The sequence below is a fragment of the Plutella xylostella genome, chromosome 19 (assembly GCF_932276165.1).
Source record: "Plutella xylostella chromosome 19, ilPluXylo3.1, whole genome shotgun sequence".
Taxonomy (NCBI): Eukaryota; Metazoa; Arthropoda; class Insecta; order Lepidoptera; family Plutellidae; genus Plutella; species Plutella xylostella.
The window spans coordinates 8,181,820-8,201,179 of record NC_063999.1 but is presented as its reverse complement, the minus strand read 5'-3'; the positions used below and the strand labels follow the sequence as shown (position 1 = coordinate 8,201,179).

Here is a 19,360-nt window from a genome sequence, read left to right as displayed (position 1 = left end):
AACTTAAATATAATAACATAAAATTTAATGTTCATAACAATCAAATGTAATTAGGACATAATATTAATTAACAAGAAAAATTAACAATTTAATCACAATAATTTACAAAGAGATAATACAATAATTACACTGACCCCCTGAGTCACCTCATTTCGGCTCAGTATACAAACTTTTCTTTTCAAACACCTGTATAATACTATATACATACATACCTACGCAGTGTATAAATAAATATACTTAAACAGTTTGCGTGTTGCCGCATTTCATGCGAAATTTGAGGCAGTAATTTTGTCAAGAGTCTAACTTATCCAAATATGATATTTCGAGCACAATGTAGAGCTAAAATTCCTGTATGATTAATGACTCCGATTCTACGACAACAGTTGAAGTTGACTGTACCCATTTCATTGCTGCTGAAAAATCAATACAAAAATAGGTATGTTAAATTCAACCAAAGCAAAGTAAAGCTTTCGTAATTATACAGTGTATGATTTTTGATTAGCTGAACCAATTTTGGTTCCAAACACTGATGGTCTGTTAAATGTACGGTCAGCTGCATAAGTCGTTATACACTTTTGTACCTTGACAAACTGACGATCAATATTTCAATGGATGGATATCAGATTGGCGGTTTCAGATTGACAAGGTCCAAAAGTGTATGGTTACTTATGCAGCTGACTGTACTTTTCAATGTTGCAGAAGGCATCATTAAGCTAGCCTTTTCCGTTTAGAAGTAATTTGGTGCTTTTCTCAGTGGAACCTTTTCATTGCCCGTGACTTTTGTAGTAACAATGTTTCTGAGAGGGGTCAGGTTTCTCTGCCCTTTTCTGTACAATATCGGGCCAGATCGATCAGTCGCAGCTTACCCAAAAAGTTAAAAGTAAAATTGAGTTTGGTGTAAAATAAAAGTGTAACACAATTTTGTCATTAACGGATCCAATCAATCACTGGAGGTCCTCTAAGTACCTAGCATTTTATGGGAAATGTTCGATCAAAAAAGGCTTCTTTTAGGCGGTGATATACAGGTGTTGCAAAAAAACATTTTCTATATTAAAAAGTGACGTGACCAACTAAGTTTCTATGGAAAAAAGTTTTTTTCACTAATTTTGAAATTCTGATTTCATTTTCGGGCTTAGCTATACCATGCTGCACATGCTGGTTTCGGCTTAGTATACCCTTTTTGCAACACCCTGTATAATATAGGTCTAACTTAACTTAAAAATAAGTACCAAAATGCTAGTATGTCAACAGCGTTATCCTTCACTTTACATGTACAGTCCTTTGTTTTCATTGACAAATATCTCAGTTTTATTGATATTAGGGCAATATTGTGTTTGCTATTAACGAGTAACGGGAATAAAAGATAATTGCCCACAATATTATTAGGTCTAGGGATTGAAATACGTATCGGAGGATTTCGGCTAAAGAGATTTCGGCTAAAGAACGTTGTCCCAAGAGAGTATTATAATTTAGGTATATTGTTGTCCAAAAAAAAATTGTTGACACACAAACATATCTGTGTATCTTTACACGTAAAATTTATAACACCTCTCTTTTTGGCAGGAGTTAAAGAAGGGCTTTACTACAGTACCTATTTAATAAAAAAAAACCTACATAGTTTAAGAGTAAGTTTTACCTAATGCACACATATATGTAGCACATGCTGAGTCTGAACCATTTCGCTATCACTGTGCACGACAAAGAGATTGGCAGCCATGAAATATTCTTATTTATTTATCGTATAAGCTGTGTACCGAACTTGTATTGTTATGTGTTTTTCCATGTTGTGTATTCTTGAAGGCGAATAAACTATTTCTTTCTTCTTTCTTTGTAATAGTGTAGGAATTTAAATATAATATTACTCTATTCAGGTCATAAAGTTTCGGCCACTAGCCGAATCTCCAAAGCTCTCGGTCATTGGTCACATGTTATATGTTTGGATAATAACAGAACGATGGATAAAGCTGCGGGTTATACTGAAGCTTATTCCGGTCTTACGTCAGCAAAAATTATCCCATTATGTCTCAATGTTCTTGTAGCTATCGGGAATTTCTGGACTAGAAGAACTTTGTTACTTAGAACTTGCACTTAATCCACTTAAAGCACAATGTTTATATTGATTTGGAAAATGTATTATTGTATTTAATTTAACTACCTATTCCGCGAGCTGCGCTTTACTTCAAAAGGGTTTCCCGTGTAAATACCGGGGTAAAAAGTACCTTATACTTAGGGATATAGCCAACATCTTGAAATTCACTTGATTAAAATCGCCTATGACACACCACCCTGTGTTGCAAAAAGGGTAATTCAATTTCATAATGCAACACCCTGTAGAAATTTGTTGCAAATCCCGAGAATAGATAAAAGATAGTAAGAATAAGAAATAAGTAGTAATATTTCTGGTGAAGGTAACACAGCCTTTACAGACGTTCCCAGCGATTCTTCCGGACATCTCATTGATGGTCGGTCGTAATTGTCGATATCAATCTTTACCTTTGTTATTAGCTAATTTGATGGACCAATCAGTTTCTGGAGAAAAAGAAAATTGGACCATGGCCAGAATTGAGATTATTTATTGCTTATTGTGCCTAAATAATTAGATATTTTTATATATGTAGTCGTAGGTATATATTTATTTATTTATTTATTTATTTATTCATAGGAAAACTTACAGCTAAATATTATACATAAGAAATTTCGATTAATAATACATAGCCAATTAAAAGTTTTCACACATATGTTAGTAAAAATAAGTTAAAATAAGTTCTTATTGAGCAGAAATACAGCTCGCACAAATTATTCGCTCAACAAAACAGATGAGCTAAAACTCTCCGTAAAACTATAGTTAATTAATCCTACTTGGCTACAAAATAAATCTAAATCAACATTTGCATTTGACAACTCGTTAAAACCGCTGGATGCTCTCAGAAGAAATGAGTTCTGCCTATAATTGGTGCGGGTAAATATATATATTTATTATATCTATTTATAAATATATATATTTATTATATCTATTTATAAATATATATAGGCTGCATCCCAAGAATGCAATACTAATAGTCGTATAATTTATGAACAGCTGAACTGATTTTCATAAAACATAGCTAAGAACACTCGGGGTGGCATAACCCTAAAATAACAAAATGAAATTCGGTTCCGCTGTTTAGGAAATACTCAAATACAGACAGATACACACACAGACACACACAGTTACACAAAAGTACACTTAAAATTATGACACCCCTCTTTTTTCTATGAGGGTTAATATTTCGTGAGTTTGGCTAGGTGCAAAACTATATAACTACTAGTGAAGCGCACAATGTATATTATAAATAAAATATTTCAACTTAATACTTATTTACCTATGTTATATATCTTGGTTGTTTCAGGTATATTTAAGTGATACGATCCGGTAACCAGCTCGCATGACCACAAAGTATTGTTAAGGTAAAGGACTTGGTTATTGCTTTGTTAATCGCAACATAATAATATAAGTTTTAACACTCACGGGCAATGAAATAGTTCCACTCACAAAACACCCACACCTAACGACCCCTATTTTTTCAACATTTAGTTCAAAATTTGAACAAAATATTAACTATTTTAGTTGTTAAAATCCTGATGCTTTGTTAAATGTAAGTACTTCAATGTTGTAGAAGGCGTCATTAAGCTAGATTTTCCGTTAATAGGAGTAGTGTGGTGCTTTTCTCACTTGAACTTTTTCATTGCCCGTGAGTGTAGTGTATATCACGACAGTACAAATCTTGAAAAAATCTACTCAAAATAGTTATAATAAAACGCGTGTCTTCCAAGGCCCTCCGAGTTACCTTTTTTAGCTTTTGGTCCCTTTTTAGATCCAACTACTGCTATGCCAAATTTATTTCAAGTAATTTTTTATGCCAAGTTGTTGTTTGGTTGATAAATTAGGCCACTCGTCGGCTTGCTTGCGCTTCAAAAACTTTGGTCGTGTACAATCTGCAAGCTTTTCTATAATGTACCTCCCTCTGTTGGTATGTTAATTGTTACCTACATTCGAAATAGATGCCTTGACCTACTAAACTGGAGTTTGAGTTTCATATCGTGTCTTCACTTAGGCCTGGGTCTCCTATTTACGCCGCAGGTCGCGTCCAGCGTCACGCCGTAGGCCGTGTCACGATGCTCACTATAGAAATGTACTGATGCGGTCTCCCTCACACGCCGACGTTGGCGCGTAGATGTAGTGAGCATCGTGACGCGGCCTACGGCGTGACGCTGGACGCGACCTACGGGGCGTAATAGGAGACCCGGACCTTAGTGGTTCCTATAAATTTGGAACATGACTGATATGATTATGTAATTGAAATTTCATTATGACTAAAGATGATGTGCTTATTTAGTTATTAGATTAGTACTTACTTAATAGCAATATCAGTTTAATAATACTCATAATACAATAATATGTGGGGACATCTCACACATAGCCAACCGACCCCAAACTAAGCAGAACCTGTTATGTAAATATCGTAGTCGTATGTAGATGATATATTATCTACACAGATACATAATAATATATTAACATCCAATACCCGAGAGTCTATCTTTAAAAAATATCTGTCCTGGCCGGGAATCTAACCCGGGACCTGCGGAATATGAGTCAAGGTTACTAACCACGACACCATTCGATTGTCAAATTAAGTTTAGATGCAGTTACGAGATTTACTCAAATCAGAAATCGGGTCTATTACTTACTCAAAATTAATTACCTAGGTCCTAAGCTAGGTGTTTAATGTTTAAAATCTGAATTCGTGTTTGTGAATAATTGAATATGCCATAAGCCAGATAAGGGTTACCTTTGTACATTATGCTTAGCTATTCATGTACCTACCACTACCTTATCCCTATGCATATGCAAATACCACGTATTAAACAGGTTACAGAAAATGTTATTCACAAGGACTGGCATTTTTCTTCTAGATATGTATTTGAGACAGTGGTAGGAAGCATTTTTCTATTTAATATTTTTTTGTAACTTTTGCATTGCTTGCGACTAACAAATAATGTACTTAACACTATTATTTTCCCCTTTTTTGTCATCATTTAGGTAAGTATATTCGTTTTCGTAGTCGTTTGTAACTTATAACTATAAATTTGTATTGACCACATACAAGTCTTAGTGACACACAATTAGTACAGCTACATACATAAATTGTCCTCTACTTATTTATCCAATCCTTTTTTGCCCTCGGGCTTTGGGTAATAAATTTGAATCCCGAGCTTAGGTGTACAAATACGATCGAGTTGTGGTCCGTAAGTGAGTGGTCGGGCCCTTATAAAGTGTAGGTTGGGGTAAGTACTTTTAAATTAATAATTTACTAGAAAGCTTTGGCTTTTGAAGATTCATGGCCTGGTTCACAATGTCTGGGTAATGGCTGCCTGTGGGATAAAATTCATGTCACGTCTAAAAGATAATTACAGAGAGTGACAGCATTTGTATTTATAAACCGGTCGACAGTATCTCAAGGAAGCTAGAAATGAGGCATTTTTTTCTAATACAAGTCATTTCAAGATTTGGCTAAGAGAACACTTTGTAAATCTATGTTATATATAAATAATCGCGAATTTTTTTTTTTTCCCGTAGTAAAAAGTCACGTGACCAACAAAGTTTCTATGGTAAATGAAAATTTTTTTTGGCGAATTTTCAAATTCTGATTTCAGTTTCAGGCTTAGATATACCATGCTGCACATGTAGGTTTCGGCTTAGTATACCCTTTTTGCAACACCCTGTATATGGCGAAAAACTTAGTGCGAGCTACGACTCTATAAGACAGCTCTCGTTCGTAAATTTTTTCGTCGGTATAGAGTAACCCTTCAGTGCTTTCGTGTTAAAAAATGCAGGTGCAAAAACTGTGACTCACTTAACAAGTGGCGCCCTTTCTTTCATTCTGTTCCCCTAGAAAATTGCTTCGCCATGGCTCATATAAAATTAAACTCGTTCTAACTCGTCAGGGGTTACACTCTACTGTTCCTATCTACTAGCCTACGTGCATTATGTAGGTACACTTAGGCTGCCTAGGTGTAATGAGACGTGTGAAGCAATATAAAATTCCTATTTATTTTAAAATATAGGTTGCATAGGTTTTTTTATCTGAGAAATACAGTCAGTACCTATACTTTTATGAACGTATATTATGAATTAAAAAGTATGTATTATCTTCATGATAGTTCTGGTAGTGTTTACCTAATGATAGTTATTCAAATAAAAACAGTGACTTATTTTAGTTCTCAGCAAGGACTTTTCTCAGTGACTAATATTAATTTCATTATTAATTTAATTTATACATATGAAATATAAATATCAACACCCAAGACCCGAGTACAAATATCTGTCTTTAAACAAATATCTGCCCCAGCCGGGAATCGAACCCGGGACCTTCGGCATAGCAGTCAGGGCCACTAACCACTACACCATTCGACCGTCAATATTGTTTTTAATTTATTCAAACGGTACTTTTTTATTACAAACTGTAACTAGAGGACAAAATAATCTACTTCCTGAGTTTCTTATTCACACAAGCCTATGACTTCACATAACGAAATGTATAAAAACAGAAAAGTTATTATTCTGAGATCGCGCGGCTCCCTGCGTCATCTTGTTTGCGTCAAGAACTAATCATGGCTGGTTTTACGTTTACAACTTTTTTATTCCTCGATTCTGTTTTAACGAGCGCCGCAATGGCGGGAATAAAAATTTACGTCATCGATTATTTGCTACGAGTTGATCTGTGGCTTTCTCTGATATTTCAGTTGTTATACAGGGTGTTGCAAAATGGTATATTAAGCTGAAAAGGGGTGCCATATTATATTTTTTGGATTTTCTACAGCGTGCTAAAGTTTCTTTAGTCACTGAACATTCAAGTGGCTAGGGAATTGAGTAGCCTGAATAAGTTAAGGTCAATCATGATGATTTTTATTATTGTCCATTATTTTCTCCTAAATGTCTTGAAGTTAAATTTAGTTTAAATTGGGTTTTCTTTGAAATGGCCAGTAAAGCCGCAAAGTTATTTAAAGGGTTTTGTGGTCTAGACAGAGGTCATCGCAACCTCCGAAGATCTTTGATCCAAGATAAGTATGCCTTGCAGTTAAATTAAAAATAATTTGAGGGGTTGACTCAGGGGGTCATTGTGAACATATTTTGGTCACGAATTTCGAAAATTACCGAAGTATAACACTTTTGCAACATTCTCTATTGAATAAGTAAATTTATGCGTATTAATACTGATATTTAGTTCCCATTTTCTTATGATTAGTGGAATTTATTATACTCTAGAACCTTCTGTAAGTTTACAAGAATTCTTCATTTAAGGGTCTGCAAGGGGGAATCGAGGGTTGGCATTGTCATAGAATTATGTAGTAAACGATGCTCTACAACCTTGAAAAAAATCACACAAGTTGCTGAAGAGTCTAGCTAGGTGCTGAATGATTCGAATTCAAGTAAATGATTATGGATAACTGTAAATAAAATTCAGAATATGACGAAAAACCAGAAAATCACACTCCCGTATTGTAACAACTTTGTCGTAATTATTAAGAATTTTCATATGATTTTTATCATATTATAAAGTTAAAGGCTTGGACTAGGCGCTAAATACCTTGTTTTTTAATAAACACACACTTATTTTGTGTAAATTAATCCCAAACTTGAGCAATTTTTTTCCCTCAAATCTTCATTTATTTATTTTATTTATTTAATTATAGGTAAAATACATAAGAAAAAACAAGCTTAAAGATACTACAATAATCCTCGCAGGATTGTGCGCAGCACCTTCATTCTGCGTTATAATTTATATACAATTAACAACTTGTGTCTATTAGTAGGTATCTATTTGAAAGTTTGTATAACATGATTCAATTAGGTAGGTACTTAACATTCATAGCAAGCAACAAATGTAGATATCGTAAGTAGGTAGGTATGTATAAGTAAAATATAATTTATATTACCTTTTACTTTGAGGCAGCAATATAGGTACTTAAGTAATAATTTATCACTCGAGCGTCGACATAAAGTAATTTTTAAGTTTAATTCTAATATTTGAGTGGGTCAGTGATTGTCTTGTGTCGGTGGGTAGGTTGTTGATGAGTCGCGGAACAAGATAAGAGCTGGTGCGCTCGCCGTACGAGTTATTTGCTCGCGTTGTAACCAGTTTCTTTTGTGTAACGCGTCGAGTTTGTACAGGATGATTAATTTCTTGTTGAATGTTTGTATTGAAAAACTGTTCTTTAAGAAGCATGAAGTTAACGTTAGTGTATACCGGAAGGGTTTGACAATACTTGAAAAGTTTGGTTTCATCATTTTTGGAAGAGTTTTTAATTTTAGTTGGTACTATTAATTTTAGAAGTCGTACTTGTAGTTTAAAAATGGAGTCAAGATACGTTTTAAATGTGCGACCATAGCTAGTTAAACCATAGTTTATGGTAGATTCACAGAATGATTTGTATATTAGGATTTTGGTTTTATGGGGAATTCTGTTTTTGATGACATAGAAGTTAGCGAGCAGGGCGCGTAGCTTATCACATACTCGTTGTACATGGGCCCCCCAGTTGAATCTGTTATCAATGACCAGGCCGAGGTACGTGTGGGACTTCACAACCTCAATGTGCGGGCAGTCGCACATGTCGCGATTGTCATGCATACATGCATGAGTATGTGCGATTAGTTTAGGCACTGTTTCGGCGCTTTTGAGGTATGGGGATCGAATATTGATTAGTTTGGTTTTGATTGAGTTGAGAACTAAACCTGCATCGTGGCACCATTTACTGATATTGTTGAAGTCCTCCTGTAGATTATTTAAAGCAACGTCAATATTGTGGTCTGCTGATATAAGGCATGTGTCATCTGCAAACTGGTAAAGCTGACACTCATTAGAAAAGTGGCTCATATTATTGACATAGGCCAAAAAATGTAGCGGCCCTAAAACTGATCCTTGAGCCGTTCCCTGCGTGATTTCAATAGGCTCACTCAGGTCATCCCCTACCTTAACGCGATACGATCTATTTGTTAGGTAGTCATTACACCATGTTAGGAGGGGTCCACGGATTCCGGTATAACTCAATGATTTAAGTAATTTTTTGTGGTCCAACGTATCGAAAGCTCGAGAAAAATCAATGAAGAGTGCAAGGACATTTTTTTTGGCATTTAGCGCACTATTAATATCATCCGTGAACTTTGAAAGAAGGGATGGGGCACTCTTTTTTGGTTGGAAGCCGTATTGAGATTCATTGATGATATGATTATCAGCATAAAATGAATGGATTTGATCACTTATGAATCTTTCTACGATTTTATCAATTGATGAGAGTAGGGTAATCGGTCGATAATCACCAGGATTTGTTTTCTTCCCTTTTTTAAATATTGGTCTAACGCATCCCTGTTTTAGTTTATCTGGATATTTACCTGTTTGGATGCTGGTGTTTATTAGATTAACAAGGGCGATTGTTATGTTATCACTGATAGATTGGATGTCTTTAACTTTAATATTGTCTAAACCGTTAGATTTTCGGCTATTAATCTTACTAAGTATTTTTTTTATTTTATGATAAGTGGCTTTTTTAGGTAGCATGCTTGAATCTGATTCGAGCTCCGAGGGAAATTTATTATTTAAAAGGTCGCTATTACAGTTAGGTAGTATTTTCTTCACAGAGGAATCAAACTCATCTGCAAATTTGTTTGCTATTTCGGAAGTAGTGATATTGGCAGAACCAAATGTATCGATGATTGATTGGTCGATAGATGAGGATACCCGGCCACATATCGTGTTTATGATTTTCCAAAGTTTTTTAGGGTTAGAGTAGTTATCTGTGATTAAATTTTTATAATATTTATTTCTAGAGTACTCAATTGCTTTGTTAGTTTTATTCCGAGCCTTAATATATAACAGTCGATTTTGGTGGTTATTTGTATCTTTTCGCCATAGCCCGTGTAGTTCATCCCTTTTGGTACATAGGTTAATCAAATTATTATTAATCCATGGCAAATCACTACGTTTTTTCCGATGAAACTTTATTATATGAGTGGATTTTTTTAAAGCTTGATCAAATGCGTCTTTAATAAAATCATAGATAGAATCCGGGTCATTCATTTTATTTGTTTGAGCCCAATTTGCGGTTTTTAAATCCTTAATAAGAATATTTTTATTGATCACCGGCTTCATTTTTTGTGCACGCTGTATATGGGGAACCGATGGGCCGTCAAAGCAAATCAAGGTGACTCGGTGATCAGCCAGTACAGTATCGACTGCTGCTGTGTACGGTTCTAAGGTGTGGCATCGTGTAAATATATGGTCTAAACATGATTTTGTTATAGTATCCTTTCTTTTTTCAATACGAGTATAATCGGAGATACCACACATTAAACCGAGAGCAGATAGCATGTCAAAATACGAGTTCCTAAATGGTGTGTTTAACTTGAGATCGATGTTAGTGTCACCCAATAAAATTAACAAATTATTGTTATGGAGTGCTGAATCGTTAAGATGTTTTTGAAGTTCTACAGTAAATATAGTTTTGTTAGTTCGTGGGGGTTTATAGACTACACATAAGGCAGCGCATTCATTAGAGCAAGTTTCATACAAATATCTATGGCGGCTTTCTGTATTATAAAATCATAAACACAAGTGACGTTTGACTCAGTTGGCCGCTGGCCTCCAAAGAAGGGTCACGTCGGTTTAGGCAGCACTGACAGCTCGCGATCTTATCGTGTACAGATACAAAATCACTGCACATTGGTTGTCATTGCACTTTTTCAACTTTTATGACACCAACATAATTTGATTTAAATTGAGGAAGCATAATTCTTCCAGTATATTCAATACATTAAATTAAATTAGATAGTGTGCAATATTCTCGTGACATTACAGTCTCGTAAAGGTCTGATGAGGAGCAGGAATATAGCGAATGGATCTAAGTGATGACAATACGCACGAACATTAGGTTAGGGATCAAAAATACAGTCTCTTGGTGCTGGTTGAGGTATGGTCTCGTGAGGATCTGATGAGGGCAGTAACACGGTGGTGGCTCAATTTTATTTCAAAGATGTTAATAGCTAAAAGCATCGAGTTTAGGCTATTAAGTATGTTTTTCAGAGAGAGAGAAAGAGATTTTATTTTTCCTCTGGATGTGTTAGGTTTACTGGGTTTACTAAGTTCATTCTGTTAATGGCATCAAGTTGTTATGTGTTCATAAGTAATAATTATTTATTAACAAAATGCTGTTGGTTCTCCACGAAAATGTAAAAATAAAAATAAAATAAATAAAAATAAATTCGTAACGTAAAATTGTCAATGACGGAATTTCTTCTATAGACAGTAGCCACAAAAAAAACATTTATTCGACACATAGACAGCAACAACAAAAAAAAATACAGATTTAAAGAAAAGAAACAAATACTTATACAAAACAAAGAAAAAAAAGGATACACATCAAAATAACTGGAAAAAATATAAGCCCCAATTTACTTGTGTGGGACAGGGAGTACCATAATATTTTTTTTGGGGTACTCCCCATCTATGCGAAATATCAGCTTGATATCTTTACCCGTTTCTGAGAAAAAGGGCGATGACAGACAGTCAGTCAGACAGACGGACAACAAAGAGATCCTATAGCGGTTGCTTTTTTTCTTTTGACGTTCGAAACCCTAAAATTAAGTAAAAATATTATGCTGCTACCAAAAAATGTACTTAAAGGTATTGAAAAAGCGGTATACAGGGTTATTGGTAAGTAGACCTGATCCTTTCAGGAGGTGATAGAGGAAGGCATTTCCTGTCGATTATACCCTATAATGCATTATCCGAAACTTAACCATTTCTAAGATATTTAATATTTAAAGATTTTTTGAATTTTTGCCAAAATTTCATGTTTAAAACCGAAAATAAAAAAACTAGCCATATTTCAATACTTTTTTTGTTTGTTTTGAATTAGTAAAATCTTAATAAACTTAATAAAATAATCAAATGTGCATTATTTGACTTAAATTAGACACAATACCTCAAAATAGATAAACATTTTTTTTAAAATATTCAAAACCTAAAAAGAAATTAGTTAAATTAAAAAAGAATTTCATACAACAATTTTTTTTGCACTTCAGCTTAAAAACATTGTCAACTTATAAGCTTTCAAATGAGATATTTCAATATCAAATCGATTTAGGTATCACCAAGATATGGCCAAAACAATCAGAAAAGGTGGACAAAATTCAACAGAAAAACTAACAAAATTACTTACTTATTCCCAATCTCCGCTGGGGAGCAAAGGGCCGAAGTGAAGCGCCGCCATTCTTTACGATCTTGGGCCAGCTCAGAGACATCCGCCCAAGACATCCCCGCCTGGCCCATTTCCTTTTTCACAGAGCGCTGCCATGTCTCTCGCGGTCTGCCGAGTCTTCGTTTACCGCCCTCGGGGTGCCATGTCAGCGCTTCCTTTGGGACGTCTTCAGTACGCCTTAGAACGTGTCCTATCCATCTCCATTTGCGTTCTTTTACGGTTTCTGCTACAGGTTTTTGATGTGTTCTGCGCCAAAGTTCCTCGTTGGAGACAAAGTCAAACCAACGGATCCCTTGGATACTGCGTAAGCATCTGTTTACGAAAACCTGTAGCTTGTTCGTGGTTTGAACCGTTTTCTTCCAAGTTTCGCAACCGTAGAAGAGAACGGTATTTACGCACGCGTTGAACAGGCGGATCTTGGTTTGGAGACGGAATGCGGAAGACCTCCACACTGGGCTTAACATGGCAAAAGCTCCACGGGCTTTGTTGATGCGGTTGCCGATATCCTCGTCAGTTCCACCATTTGGTGTGATTTTGCTTCCCAGGTATGTGAAGGTGTCAACATCTTCAATTGATTGGCCGTTGATTTTAAATGGAGTACGGTCCGCAGTCATTACTCGCATTGACTTTGTCTTTTCTCTGTTGACATGCATGCCCACTCGGAACAAAATTAGCACAATTTAAAGGTAAAAAGTGTGATGGTTTTCAGTCCTGTTCACTTTAGTATGGAAACCCCTGTTGAGTTTTCTTGACAAGTCCCAATGTTAATGGAAAGTATCGTAGGCGGGGACCAGCAGAGGGTTCACCATTTAGCTGAATGTTACTTAGAAAACGGCCTTGAGTGGCGGTCAAGTTGTTCCCCGCCTGCGATACTTTCCATTAACATTGGGACTTGTTTTCATGTTTTTAGCGTACAGTCGGGTTTTTCGTTTGTTTATAATTGTATTTTTTTATTTGTAACTTTTTAGTTGTTTTTATTTTATGAAATTTTACGTCAGTAGTTCATGATCATTTTTTATTTCAATAATTTTGGTGTTGTTATTTAAATACCTTCAATATGCATATTTTTGTAATGTGAAAATCAAGCTCTTTCATTTGATACCTTACACGGCAAAGTTGAATTATTATTTTTTCAATCATCACGTTATGTCCTCTAGAGGGCGCTATGTACATTTTAATGGAACGTCACATAGCCCATAACCATCGCGCCATCAATACGCTTCTAACAATACCTCATACATCAAAATAGAAACTTTGTTGGACATGACTGTGTCTTTTTACCATGGAAAACGAATATTTTTTTTCGCGAATTTGCAAATCTCGTAGAACAAAAGTTGTCCAGAATGACTCCTTGAGTCATCCCCTTTTGGCTTAGTATAGCCCTTTTGCGACACTATGTATTTACTTTGCTTTGTCGTCGGGGTTCAGTTGGCTGGAGGATGCCCGAAACTTATTATCTACACTTTAATACTTGTAGTTACCTTTCTACAAGTAAATACCACATTTGTTTGAGAAAGCTAATCGGGTTCCGAGTATAGAGTAAATTGGCACCCCTATTAATTTCTACTCTTTCCTGGTGCCTACCAGTGTAAGTAAGAATTATACTTACTTACCCTAAAATCACCCAAAATGTACTTGAACATAATTGTCAATAAAGTTGGCGAGTAAAAGTTTATCGACCCACTGTGCAAACTTACATGTGTGCGTGTCACTGCGTGTGCTGTGTGAAGAGCATTGAAAACCCAAAATTGGCGCGGCAGGTCACCCTGTACGGGCCCTTAAACAGTGTTTTTTTTACATACATAGTATCAGGGCCAAACGAAGAGAGAAGAAGAAGGAAGGCAGATGCCCCCACATGGGATACACATCCTGAAAGAAAGAAAGAGAGAGAGAGAGAGAGATAGAGAGAGACAGAGAGTATTTTTTAACCAAATTGACAATTATTTCCGTGATCATCGGAACTGGGGTTCATTGTTCAAATTAATCGGAAAGCGTTTAACGGCTCGTCGCGTCCGTTAAATTGATGTAAAACGTTAAAACACGTTAAAGTTACGTCGACGGCGGTTTCGCTCGCAAATTTTATTATTTACTTCGGATATTTACTGGGCAAGATGTTTCAACGGTTTATTGACAGAAAATACGTAAAAGTTAATTTAAAACACTTGGTAAAGTGGACTCAACCTTAAATGAACATGAAATTACTTCTTTCACTAACCTTAATTTAACCCTTACAGTTTAAAAAAGTGTCCTAACAAAGCAAATTTAAAAACAAGTTATTAGTAAGGAGATACAAGTATGTAAATAAATCCTTTTAAATAGCTAAGTGATAACTATGAAATATATTTTTAAAAACATTTATATTGTAACTAAATAATTTTGTTCATTGGCGAACTAAACGCTTTTATAGCAATGCTGCTCCTATGAAATATGGGGGTACAAATTCTTGCGTTTGGGTTTATTATGATTTGTCGATATCTTAACACTCGCGTATTATAATGATAGATCCATAATCCATAACTTTACTAACAAATTTAGTTCCGAAATTGATCAAAGGAAGCTTAAGTTAATTTAAAGACAGATTTGATTTCAACTTTCAAAATTCGTCCTTTGTTGTAATTTCAAAGCCGATTATTAATCTGAATGAAGATTATGTTGAATGCTTCGAATTCAATACTAACTAACTCCACAAAGTATATTTTTAAAACAAAACTTATTACAACGTTACGAAAGGTTTTATAAATTTGTTGCCAGACTTGACTACCTCGTTGTTGTGTTCCTATGGCACCCCAGAGGTGCAGAGGGTCTCCAACTCTCCACTAACGTCCGCCACTTCCGCCTATCTTCGGCTGTACTTTTGGCCTCTTTCGCACAGGGCGTCCACGGGAGCGCTGCCATTTGGTGGCCTCCAGTCAAAAGCTAGATTTGCGGCATTCGTAGCTCCTCTTCGTGTCTTAATAATATGCCTAGCTATTCTAGCTAATCAATGAATCAGAAAAAGTAACAGCGTCCTAAAAATTCAGGCCAAATTATTAAGTATACCTTATAATTTAATTTAGCTACATTTCGTTTCAAGGTTACAAGAGTTTCGTCTTACAAAAAACCTAATTAAATCCACTTCAGTAAAATCTAGAGCGCTGTACATTCTTTATACTGGGCCCTTGGGGAAAGCTTCATAATCCAGACACGTAACTTTTATTCCATTGTAATAAAGACTGCTTTACTTCACCGTTTCATCACAGTGAGCCATTTAATTAATGAACAGTGAATAGACATAGACGTTGCTATGCAGATTCCTCAGTAAATTCGTTATTTGGACTGAAGTTGCGGCGTTGTGGTTGAAATTTGAAGATTCTCATTCAAACCTTAGGGTATTTACTATTCCGTGTCAGTTAGTCCCCTTCTGAAGTAAATTTTCGATCAATATAAACACTAGTGTCTTTTATTCGATATAGTATTCCTATATTAAACTATTATTATTATTGTTAAACTATTATTATTACTATATACAACTATTATTATAAAGCCTCATATACAGTATGAATATGGTTTTTAAACCTTGTAGCATTTAAACTACAAGTTCTTTACATACTTAACTATCTGCCACATAACCATACGACTATTTTTGTGATATGACATGATGGCGATAGATTTATGACGTGAAATAACCGGTACTAGCCTGATGCCGAAGAAAAGTCGCTGACTCACCATTTTGATTTTATGAGTCGTAGCGTAAAATAAGGAGTGGAGCGAATAATTTTAGAGAATATGAAGTAGAACTTGTGTATAGAGTGCACAGAACCGTGCTTGGCTGAAAAAATCAACAAACGTTTATTAATTCTTTAAGGGCGTCTTGCATAATAATCTCAAATCTAGATGTAGGGCCCTTGCACCAACATATTAAATCTGGATTTAGTGTTAAATCTCGATTTAGTGTCGAATTTTATATGGACTGACGTTTCTTAAATCGATATTTAACACTTAATCTAGATATAATATTTTGGTGCAAGTGGCCGTTAGTGTCTAATCTCAACTTAAGAAACGTCAGTTCATCTAATTTAAGTCATAAATCGAGATTTGACACTAAATCTAGATTTAAGATTCTTGTGCAAGTCGCCCTAAGTATCGGTGTCAAATACCACAGCTGGACTAGGGTTTGCCATCGTGATCATTGTATTAACCAGTCATGTAAGTTGTCAGTCGCTGACTGCCCAATTTCCCATCTGATTGGTCAATCTGTTCACCATCATGGCAAATCACCGACAAAACACTATGAAAAAGAATTGACCAGTCTAGCTAGGGCTAGAGCCTCCGAATTCATATATGTAGCTTTTTGTAATTTTAAAATAAGTTTAGAAATTACGTTGTGATGACTTTGACTTGTTGATAGACAAAGAGTCTAAACTCCTGAGTTTCGAAGTCGTTTGTAAACATTATATAAACTTAAACTCTATGGGCCTTACCACAAAAACTTAGACAGTATTTAACAGGTGTTTAGCGCTGTCAAACGCCTACAAAATCTGTCAAATTTCGTTTTAAACACTAGTTAAACAGTGTTTAAAGTTTTTTGTGGTAGCACAGTATGATTTTGGAAGCTTTAGTCTTTGTCACAAACACGCTAAGAAGTGGGAGACTAACATGAATTCCTTGTATCTTGTACCACACCGTGAGGACCTCACAAAGGGGTCGTAAAACTGGCTAAAGTGCCAGAGAGCATCGTTAAGGAAGGGCCCGACGGTCGAGACGATTGTTCCGTGAAACATTTAGTACCTGACTCTTTCTTACAACGTATTTATAGGGCCCAGTTTATTCATTTAGTCATTTGAGTAAATCTAGCTAAGCATGAAATTTTGTCCTGTTCAATAGCGATTTGGTCAGACACATTTATAAAAAACGCCAAAACGACTTCTCGTAGCGTTGCTACGCCCGTAGCCTTTGTGCCGTAGCGTTGCTACTAGAAAACAAAACTATTTCAACATTCGTATTATAATATATTTTTTAAATATATACCTACGTAGGTAATTTTCGTCTCTTCTTTTTTTCAAAACATAAGTTGAGCTATCCAATAGCAAATAAAACGAAAGTCAAAGACGATTTACAAGTTTAACCGCTGTTTATATGACATTAGAGCCGCAACTCCTTTCTCAACTTTCATAAGGATTCTTTATTGGCAAAGTTTTTGTAATAAAAAGCAGTTTAACATCGCTTCCAGATTGGCGTGATAGAATGAAATCGAGTTCTAGAATACATATTTAATTTATCACACATACCTACCTAATAAAACCATCAGATTTTTTTACATGTAACCGATAAAAAATGCTACAATATTTCAAAATTATCTCTGCCTGAGATAAGCTACTTCCTATCAAAGAATTCCTATGGAAAGACTGATTGACTGAGAGATGCAAAGCTCGCATGGAAAAGCTATTAAAGTTTGTGTGTGTGTGTGTGTGTGTCTCTATATAATTATAAACAATTGTACATATTTTTGTTACTCTTTTAAGAATATTGTTACTAACATAATAGGCTACTTGACTCATATCAAATTCAGGACAATAAATGAGTATTTATTGCAGTATTGAATTTACCAAATTAAAATATATTGATTTCGGGTAATTAAACTCCAGGATGGTTGCATAATTTCAATTACCTATATTTTTTATTATTATTTTGAGCCCTGAAAACGCTATCGGCCATGTTGTGACGTCAGCTGCTTCGTGCTGTGTCAAGAGCTCTAAGTGTATCATAGACTTAGTATATACTCTAGTATATACTAAGACTATGAAGTCACATCAGGAGCGAATCATTCATTTATTACAGTTGATTTATCTTCAACTGTGATAAATGAATGATTCGCTCCTGATGTGACGTCAGAAGCGTCACATCTGTCAACACTATAGACAATTTTAAAACAAATATGACTGAGAACGTTTTCGCCTGTTTACGAAAAGTAAAACTTTAAAATTAAGTCTTGGGATTTTCTAGGTCCCAAAAAATATGAGAGTATTTTTTTTTATCTAATAGAGCAATTATCAATCATACGATACGAGACCTTCTTTAAAAAAGGGTCCAGTAGCCTATTGTCAGTTAAAATAAATACCTAAATATTTATTATTTTAGGAAAGAAAGATATTTTTTATTATTAAATATGATGTATTATAAAATAAGATAATATACGGCTGACACTCTAGATTAACATAATTATAGGATACTTTTTATCCTGAAAATCCCACGGGAAAACAATTTATAAATGAAGCTTGCGTATAAACAATGTGATAATAAACTTACTTGCAAACGTATATATATGAACTATGAACGTATACAAACTATTCCAGCTGCCATTCATAAAGCTAAAATTGAAAATGCATTGAATGTTGGAAATTCAATCAAGTATTTTCAATCGCTTTTTTATCAATTCCAGTGTCGCTCATTGTTACATATTGGCTTAAGCCTCTTGACTGCAGACATTAATATTAGGTTTTATAAATCAAATTGCCAATATTTGTGAAAAACTTATTATCTTTTTTTAATAGAAATGTATGCCTATAAATAGCCTTAGAACTATATAACAATATTGTTAAGAAAGCTAATATTCAATTTATATTAATTATCTGCATGATTTAATGCAACAGAGCATATTAATAAAGGTTTATTGATAATTATTTAACTAAGTAGCATTTAGTGCCTATTTCTCCATAGTCGGTTATCTAACCAACTGGGATTGGTTAATAAATTATACGTCATCTCCATATAAAATTCTTGACAGATGTGTCAAAAGTCAGCCACTAATACCTGGTTATGCTCTAACCGACTATGGAGAAATTGGCACTTAAGCTTGCTACGACTCCTCGTAGCGTTGCTACGCTCGTAGCATTTCACTTGCTACGAATCCCCGTAGCGCGTGTTGCTACACTACTATACTAGAAAACAAAACTATTTCAGCACAATAATTTGCTATGCTACTCATCCTTCACACGGTACGAAAGTAGAATATGAAGATTATCACTCGTAATAGGGATCCGCTACCATCAATCATAAACCAAGACACGCCTACTTACATATTACCTAA

At 35.0% G+C, this 19,360-nt stretch overlaps 1 protein-coding gene across 2 annotated transcripts in view; it reads left to right on the top strand.

Annotated features, from left to right (window-relative positions):
- Positions 1–19,360, top strand: part of LOC105387160 (hemicentin-2) — a 210,069-nt gene that overhangs the window by 122,688 nt on the left and 68,021 nt on the right. The window contains exon 3 of one of the 2 annotated variants that reach the window (XM_048627750.1): positions 3,390–3,447. The exons of the other annotated variant lie outside the window; for it this stretch is intronic. The gene's annotated coding sequence lies outside the window, so the exon portion shown is untranslated. The remainder of the gene's footprint in view (positions 1–3,389; positions 3,448–19,360) is intronic. 2 annotated transcript variants of the gene reach the window in all.